This window comes from Rhodamnia argentea, chromosome 9 (assembly GCF_020921035.1).
Source record: "Rhodamnia argentea isolate NSW1041297 chromosome 9, ASM2092103v1, whole genome shotgun sequence".
NCBI lineage: Eukaryota > Viridiplantae > Streptophyta > Magnoliopsida > Myrtales > Myrtaceae > Rhodamnia > Rhodamnia argentea.
This window is the reverse complement of record NC_063158.1, coordinates 13,477,481-13,487,350: the sequence shown is the minus strand read 5'-3', so window position 1 is coordinate 13,487,350 and position 9,870 is coordinate 13,477,481.

Below are 9,870 nucleotides of genomic sequence, written 5' to 3'. Positions count from 1 at the left end.
AAGGAAAAAAATATTGAAAACCATTCTCTACTTTCAACCCCATTCCATTTTTTTATTTCTCATTCCTCGACTTTGCTTCTTAGAGAAAAGTACACTGCTAGAAAGATCCAATTGCTCTCCCCACGGAAAATCTCCATATTCGCCTGAATCCCCTTTCCACCGACCACAAATCTTAAGCCCCAAATCTTCAAATCCTGATTTCTTACAATCCTACAAATACAAATCCTAAACTCTCTCCATCAACCAGGCCACTGCCCCACCACCTCCGACCGCTCTGGCATCTCTGCCCGCAACCCCCTTGCCTCTCTCTTTAGGTCGACCCCCCTCTCTCGGACAGACACCATGACCTCTTCGTGTTCATTGACGACCACCAATCAAGGTGGCCGACACCGTTGAGATCTCAGTGTGAGGTCATCATGTGTTATTGACAACCTAGTCGAGATCATTGACGCCATGACGGCCTCGATCTAAAGTGGTTGATCACAACAACGGTCTTGACCAGAGGTTGTCATGGTTGTCCTAGAGGGAGGAATGGAGGGAGAGGCTCCGATGATGATGCCTTATAGCGCGGCGGCAGTGGGGGACAGCGGCACCGATTGATTAATGGTTAGGGCGTTGGGGGTTTTCTCATGGTATATGTAATTTCGAACCTAATACCAAATATTCAGTGTTAATGATAATGTAAAGTGATTATGGTATAAAAGATTATGATAATTTGAAGTTTCTCTTAAATAATCTTTCTTTATCGAGAGAATGGGGAAGTTATAATGATCGCTAAAGAAATGCTGTACAATAGAATTTTTCAAGTTGCAACAACATACTGCACATTGTTGTCATTCAATGACCGAGAGACTATACAGTTATAATTTTCAAAGTTTCGCTTCTTTTCTTCAAATACCTAAATAAGTAGGGGCTTCCAAGCTTGACTAACAAGCGAGAAAGTTGACTTCGAGAAAGAAGGGAGGTCGCTAGTTGCAATCAAAAGTTAGTGCTAACGAGTAAGAAGAGGCCCCCTTGACTATAAAATAGGGCATAAAAAACCTAATAAGTGAGAGCGTTTACAGCTTGATCGGGATCGATCGATCATTGACAATGTAAATTATAGTATTATATCTACGATAACACGCATCGTAAGAGAACCACTTTCTTGAATCCCGGGTGAACAGGGCCCGGCTTGACAAAATATAATATCAATGGCCTTCGTGCATCTTATAGTTTATCTTAGTGACTTCTATTATCGATAAGGTATTCTAAGGGCATATATAAATATAAGTGAGAGAGAGAGAGACGAGCGTAGAAATAATAAGAACAATTTGAAGATCTTGATAAAGTGATCACTTAGATTTGTAGGCCCCAGAAATAAATTTCGGAAGATGAGCGAAGTGGATGACCACAGTTGATTTTATTCTCTGATGGGCAATGGTGGGCGCAAATTAGGGTTTAGCTTTTTGCGTTTTCTTCTCATCCCTATTTTTAAAATTGCTTCTTTTTGGACTGGAAATCCCTTCAGCTTAGAATTTCAGAAATGGTATTTGAGAATGGTGTTTTCTTCGGCTTTGATCGAAATGATTATATTAAAATTTCGCGAAAGAATTTAGAAATAATTTAGTAAAATCGAAATGTTTATGACTGAATTGATATCCATAATATAATTGATGATTGATCGAACAATTTCCTCTACAATGATTTTTATCTTCTTGGACAGAATCTTGTACGTACAAGCCGCAAGGCACCATACACATTTTTCTAATGGAAGATGCATATGCATATTGGGGACCAAAGAAGAAATCCCACATTGAATAATTTTCAATATTCAAAAGGAGTTACAAAAGAGATTTAGATCTTTCGATAAATTTAAAATCTAAATAAAAAAGTTAATGAAGTTTAGACTTCAACTCTATGATTTTTTTTTGAACTGACAACTCTATGATTTCACACCATGAGATATCGGCACATTTACACACTCCTACCTATTAGTTTTGTCCTTTCTCGTCAAAATAAGAAATTATTGTGAACGAAATTTCAAATTGCTTAAAATCACGACTTACGTATAAATAGTCATATAAGTTTAAACTCTGAGAATTTATTGAATGAAGTCAACTCTAAAACACTAAACATAGAATATATAAGTCAATATCAAATCTAAAAGAATATGAACACGATATGATCGATGTTGTGTGTGGCCTAAATTAACTAAGATATTCATCCATATAGGGCCACCATGTGCGCATTTTGTATAATAAATCATCACATTTCACGTGGGTCAAACCCACTAAAAGAAGTATTAAGTTGTAACCATTCAAGGTAATGATTATTAATTTGCGTGCGAATTTTACTTATGAATAAGTCAAGAAGGCCGCCACCGTCTAATATTAGGTTTGGGGTGTCATTAACTCACTCATTTAGCATCGATGTCCTTCTTATTGTCGACCAATACCGCCTGGCAATATTCTCACTTGAGGTGATGTGTGCTATGGTTCACTTATTTTCCTTCACCATTCCAAAGTATTCGTCAAGAACTGCACTTTATCTAAACTCTCTTCACCCAGCGATCACTCTCCGTTCTTCATTGATCAGCCGAGAATTCAAGCCGATCAACATATCACACTCTACTGTATCAGTCATGGCTCCGATACCCCTTTCGGGGTGAGATTCAATCCATCGCGTGTGGGTCGAGCAAGAGCATTCGGACATATTCAGTCAAGATAATGACCATTTGAGGATAAATCTTACGAACCGACAAACAAAAAATCTCTCGCTCTCCCTCGTTCGATTGTGTCGAGGTATCACTGTTCAGACGTTGCATTGGATGTGAACGCGGAAAGATCTTCGCGTCTCCCTCGCTGTTGGGTGAGGCACTTCAGCAAGATTGTCACTTTGCAGTATTTTTCAACACTGTCTGCGAAAAGCAACGTGGGAGGCTCCACCACAGAAAAAGCAAATGCCACCGACTTGATTCACTTCAAGTCTTCCACATTGCTTTCTTTGGCAAAATCAAACCCGATTAAGAAAAATATAATAAAACAAATAAATACGGCATCAACACTTCCCAAAAATTAAGTAAATGCAATGCAAATGCTACGACCTCCTAATTTGAAACCTCTACTATTTTTCTACATCAGTGTCGTATGAGAGAGCTAGAAAATTTTAATATATATATATATGAATGGTATGAACGTGCGTTATTTGCGGATTGTAATCATCGCAAATTACGTAGTATGCAAAGCACTCTTTCCTCCCATCGTTATTGAATAATTAAAAACTTCCGATTTGCCGCCTGAGGCGAAGATGAGTTAGACAACTTTTCTTATTAAGGGGAAAAGAAAAACATTAGAGTTTATTAGGAAATACACTTGATGTAAAATCAATTGAGTTTTCGACACTGAACCTCTTGAAATTATTCTTTGGATGCTGACCGAGTAATGGAGCGCTTTGAGGCAACGTCCGCTACTTAAGGATGCAATTGGATGCGGCTACCTATGTCCAATAGCGAGACTAATCGAGCCAAAAGCTGGGATACTCATGTTATCTGAGAAAGAACAGCCGCTTGAAGTGGTCTTTTTTTTTTTTCCGAAGCTCTTCGATTGTCGATATACATGCCCTCAAATAGCTATTGTTATAAAGTTTAACTCAAAAACTTAATAGGTAGAGAAAGATCACATGTATACAAAAAGCATATATGCTCCCATTATCAAACAATACGTGATAATACACCCATTTTCAACGTGCAAGCCGAATTAGGAGTGTCATATCGAATTTGACTAACGAGAATAAGGGACAGAACCTGGCTTTGATAACATGAAAGGAAGTCTAATCTAAATATATAATTTAATAAATGAAGAGAGACCACATGTATATAAAGAGCGTATAAACTTTCTTATCACGTGATGTGGGATAAATATTTCAACTGCTACATTTGGTTGCCAATACATTAAATCGATATAGGAGAACTTGATTCTATGTGTTTAGGTTGTGTTTGGATGTATGGTTTTTAAGTTAGGATATGACTGGATATGATATGATATGAAATTCATTAATATGTTATGCCATATGTAAAAGGGAGTCCCACACTGTCCCGTTACTACCATTCCCCTTTATTTCAAAGCCTCTGCGGCTACCGTCCACTTATAGCTTAAGTTTTTGGTGCGCGACTCGTGATTAGCATCATAGCCAAATTGTGGTGCTAGGGGAGTATGTTATGCCCTGTATAAGGAAGTTCCACATCACCCTTCCATTACCCTCCCCCTCTATTTGAAAGTCCCCCCATATTTTCATATCATATCATGTACATTGTTTAGTAAAAATTGCATGCTAGTGTAAAAATGCACGAACGAATATGGTAAAAATCTTTCACAATTCACAATTAAAAAAAATCACAAATGCACAAACTGAGACAATGCGCATCAATCTATTGATTTGACCATGGTGAGAAATATAAATGGATTATAGCAATATCACTTTAACTCTTTCGTTATTTTCGTGAAGTTTCAACACAAATAAAAAAACAACGAAGGAGAAGGAATTTCGACTCCCTCACCATTTTTGTGCAATGTCAAAAGGAACAAAAGGGTTATGGAGGAATCGTGAAACTGCATCGTAGAGCTACGGAGGAGAAAGAGAATGATTTAGAGCAGGTTTGTTTAGAGTTATGGAAATGACCTCCCAAACCTGAAAAGGTGAAAAATATCTCAAGTAAAATGATTTCCTAAAAAATAGTTTTTTTTATCACCAAAACTTTTTTTTGAAACAAACAAAATAGTATTTTTTTTTTCTTCATCCCACGTAGGCAAGATGTGAGAGTATGACCTTATATATAAGTGAAAGGCCTCTCTAGTCTTCCCAGTGAAGGCGATGTGATAGATGGGCTAAATCTTACTATACTCGCATGCGGATGCACAATAATTAAGCTCACTTAGGTTCACAAAGGAATTGCAATTATTTTTTATTATTTTTATTTCGATTTCGGACACATCTTTTCAGATTTTTTAAGAGCCCCAAATAATCATTAACAACATTTTAAGAGAAATAATTTCTTAAAAAAAGTGAATTCACGTTTCAAAATTTGATTTCATTTATTTCCTGTCCATGATTATATTTCTTGACAAACACATCCTTAATTCCATTTCCAACGAAATTTAATTTTCGTGCGCGGTCTAATCAATCCCAGCACGAACTCCACTGGCAAATCCATCACACGGTCAAACTCAAATCGAGTCAACATTATGGGCATGCATGAGTGAAAAAGCAACTTGAAAGCTCCAGCAGAAACTGTCACTTTACTTCTGTACAAGCGTCAGCTCATCCCTTGGAAGGATGTTTTTCCATTTTTTTTAAATAATACTTGCTATATATATATATATATATATATATATATATATATATATATAAAATTGCGTTCCCTTCCGTATTTTTGTCTGGAAGTTCAAACAAATTCTACGTCGTTTTCATGCACAGATTGCCGTAATAATTTGGGGACAGTCACCACAATTAACTTCGATTTTCACAAATATTTAAGTCTGATCCGACCTCTGTGTTTTTAAATTTCGAGAAAATTTAGAAAGGTCATTGGCCACTTTTTTTTCCCTTTTTTTTTCTCTTCTTTGTTAGGAGTAATTTTCCAACGTCGTAACTTTCTCGTAATTGGACTACTAATCCTCCTTTAGTTCTTTGGGACCTCATCTGTTCGGAGGCCCAAATATTATGTAATGCAGATTTATCTTGAAATAATGAAAGGAAACTATATCTGAACCCCAGAAAAAAAAAAAATTTCATCATGATGGCGTCACTTGAGGTGCAAAAGTGTTTAATGATCCGAAGTCAAAAAGTTCCAAAATGTAGGTAATTAAAAGGAAAAGTTTCGCAAGATTTTCATTGCTTTCGTTAAGGTTTTCATACTATGTGCTCGGCTTTTGCATCATAGTCTCTAACTTTTACCGGACAAGCACACAAAGAAAAAACCAATTGTTGACACTCAAAATAATCCAAGAGAGACTCGTGACAAGCACGTGAGGAAGCGATAATCAGCTACGGGAAGAAACACCGAAGCAAGGAACGTTTCAATCAGAAAGGTGCCACGTGTCGGGATAAATTCTGGCGCCACTTCCTTCTAGAACAAGAAAAGCGCGCGGAGGGAGGCCACGATCAAAGCGGTTGGCGGTAATCCCCACGAGGTAAAAGAAAAGGCGCGAAGACTAGGAAACCGTCATTCCACGTGGCTTATGGAAAAAAGCAAAGCGTGGGGCCAAAGGAAGAAACCGCTCAACGGTTACTAAAGAGCTTGGCTATAAATACATCGCAATAGCAAAGATACAGAGACACACAACAAATCCAAAACACCTGCATTATCAAACTAGCTCTTAGCTCTTAACCTTTAGCCTTTAGCCTAGCCTAGCCGTAGCTTTGAGATTCCCGTCGTCGATTCAATTCCGGCGAGTATCATATCCAGAGTTAGGTGTCGTCGATTAGATTCCGGCGTCGCTCGTTAGGTTCGATGCACCGTCGATTAAATTCCGGTGTTGCACCCTTCACCCATCCCGTCCAATACCGTCGATTCAATTCCGGTATTGTGTCCTATAATTCCCCTGTCCAAGGTCTTGTCGATTGAATTCCAGCATTGTGTCCTACGTTATTCCCCGATCCCGTCGATTCAATTCCAGGGTCACGTCGAAGTCTGTCAACATACCGTCACTATTGCGCATTGGGCCGTCGAAGTTGTCGAAAGCCCGTTTGTAACGCGCCCTTACGTGTAAATCTATTACATTTGACACTCTCTGTCCAAAACCGACCCAGAACTCCTTTTTGGAAAACGAACGGATTAAGTTCGATAAAAGATTCTCGCGCAAGCAACCTTCTTTGGGCCATAGTCAATCGGGGCCTAGAACCCATAACGAGCAAAACCTTGTCGAAGGATTTTAACGCGCAACAATCTTTTTTGGCACGCCCGGTGGGACCTTTGGTGTCGGTTCGAGAGAAGTGCTATGCCACGCACACGAGGACGTAACAACATAGACGGTGGTGGAGACGAGCCCCGGGAAGAAATACAACAAATGGAGTCATCCACGGCCCATCAAGAGGACGTCGAGGTCTCTCGACGTAACGTTGAGGAGCCAAGGAGAAATCCCGAAATGACGCTCGTCATGCTAACATCGATAAGGCGGACCATCGAAGAAGTCGAGAACGAGTTTGCTGATCACATGGTACAACGGATGACCGAGGTTGTCGGGCCATTAATCATCAACACGTATCACGAATGTGCTGCGGGACAACATGGGATTACAATTAACCCACCTCATGCTCGGGAAGGGAATGGTTTCGTACCGGTAGCAAGTGGCGGTTTACCGGTAACAACACCGCCAAATATAGGCCTTGCAGGGCGAAATACTCAGCCTTTAGCACCTCCGCGGATTCCGCAACGAGGAGAGGCGTTACCGGCCAACGAACCCGGACCCCCGGTAAATGCGGACACGGGTATGTTCCCTAGACATCCTATTCGACAAGATATACCTACGGATCTTGTTATGCTTCCGGGACACCCTGTTCGACAAGACGAGAATATAGCTCGTCGGGAAGTAGCTGCCCAACATAACCTTGTCCCTATCAATGAACAACCGGTACCCATGATTGTCGAAAATCGGGGGGCAATACCCTTTAGGGGGCAATGGCGAGCTAGGGGGCAAGATCAATTACCCCAAGCCGGGGGGCAAGGACAAGATGGATACCGGGCCATACGACCTGGATATCGCCAGATGAATCGGGCCTTTCAATCACCAGGTCCTGAGCCGATGTTTCAGCCCGTTGTGCAACCCATATATCATCCTCCACAACCTGGATATCAAATGCCATATCAACCGCAGTACCATCAGCCAATGTTTGACCAGGCACCCGTATACATTGACCCAATGGTAGGATACCGGGCTAATGTTTACCGAAAACCATACCCGGATTGGATGGATACGATCCCATATCCAAGAGGGTTTAAAATACCCGAGTTCACACTTTTTACTGGGGAGGATGATCGGTCCACGTATGAACATATCAACCGTTTTCTAGCACTATGTGGGGATGCTACACATGCGGATCACTGGAAATTAAGGCTCTTTCCATTATCCTTGTCGAAAACAGCCTTTACATGGTATACTGCATTACCACCCAATTCGGTGTTGACATGGGAACAGATGGAGCGTTTGTTTCATGGCCGGTTTCAAAGAGCGGTGTCGAACTTGTCGAGAGCAGATTTGTCGACGATGAAGCAAATGACAAACGAGACGGTCGACCGGTTTGTTGCAAGGTTTAAACGGGCTAGGAACAAATGTTTAGTTCCTTTACCAGAAAAAACATTCGCTGAGTTCGCTTTCAACGGGTTGAAATTCGAAATACGAGATAGGATGGTGGGTCATCCATGTGCGGATCTATTCGAATTATCCACGATGGCAACAAAGCACGAAAGTCCGCTCAAGGAAAAAGACAAAAGGCACACCCGAAGAGGAGATGTAAGTTTTGTCGAGCCACCCGATTTCGACGAAGAATCAACGGAGCCCGTCGAAGTGGCCGTCGCCCAATTAACCATCGACAAGCCATACACTTGCCAAGCACTGAAGCCAGCAAGGATGAAAGAGAAGTCAACTATAATGGCTAAAGCAAAAGAAGCAATGTATTATTCATTCGATGCGAATCGGGCAGAAGAAATTTTCGACATACTTTGGGCCGACGGACAAATCAGGCTGACGGAAGGGCGAAAGATACCGTCCAAAGAAGAATTAGCGGGGAAGAAGTATTGCAAATGGCATCACTCATGGAGCCATAACACATCGGATTGTCTAGTCCTTAAAAAGAACATTCAAGAAGCGATTCGACAAGGAAAGACCAAATTTGCTGAAGACAAAGGGAAACCCCCGATGGATGTAGACGCGGATCCTTTTCCAGTGATGACTGGAATGGTATCTTTAAAGCGATCGAGTAAAAGCCATACGTCAACAAATTTATGCGCTTATTGCAGGCGAAAATTGGAAAACATGAGTACACCCGAGGAAGGGTACCAAAAGAGCGGTCAAACCAATCATAGCAATAAGACGCCTTTTCACACCGAAAGTGCCGGACCTTTTAAGTTCCAATCATCGGAGAGTTTATAAGTCGTTTAAGCGGAGATACGATAAAGGGGACCCTACAATTGGTACTTTAGGTGAGCCAAGTGGCAAGTTTGATTATTACGTAAGATATGGTCCATCGACCCCACATCCCCGGGAAAGAGTCCACTATGGATGGGGAAAGGAGTTCGACAGAGATTTTCGACAAGGCCTTCATGAGCCACATCGTCGACGCACTCTTAAGATACCAAGCAACCTTGTAGAAGGGTCATGGTATGAGGTGACGGAAGACCAAGAAAAGGAGAAAATTTTGACCCGAACTCAGAAGAGAATGGTGCAAAGAAAGAACAGGGTCCGCATACTACGGCAACGGGAGATTCCAGCCAGTCATAACTCGATGGCGGCAGCTCCTAACCACACCAAACTGCGGAGGCCGAGAAATCCGGTTTGGCGACGACGACCAAAAGAGACACACCCAGCTCAAGAAAAAGAGGACAAGGGTACAAAGACACGAAAAACATCCGCATCCAAATCTCGATTTAAAACCCACGCTTAGCGAGTCGGTTTCCCCCTAAGCTCTTGTATGGTACGAGTTAAGTTACCACACGAGTTTCAACTCGAGTCGACCTCGGCTGACGGCGGCTATAAAGAAACGACGCAAGAAAAGGAAGGGGCTCGGTTTTGCTTCAGCGATGAAGAGACCATGGAATTCGGGGAAACCCATGGAGGATCTCTCAAATCACTTGAGGTCGCTCAATATAAATGCCAAGATCAACGGGCGGCCGGT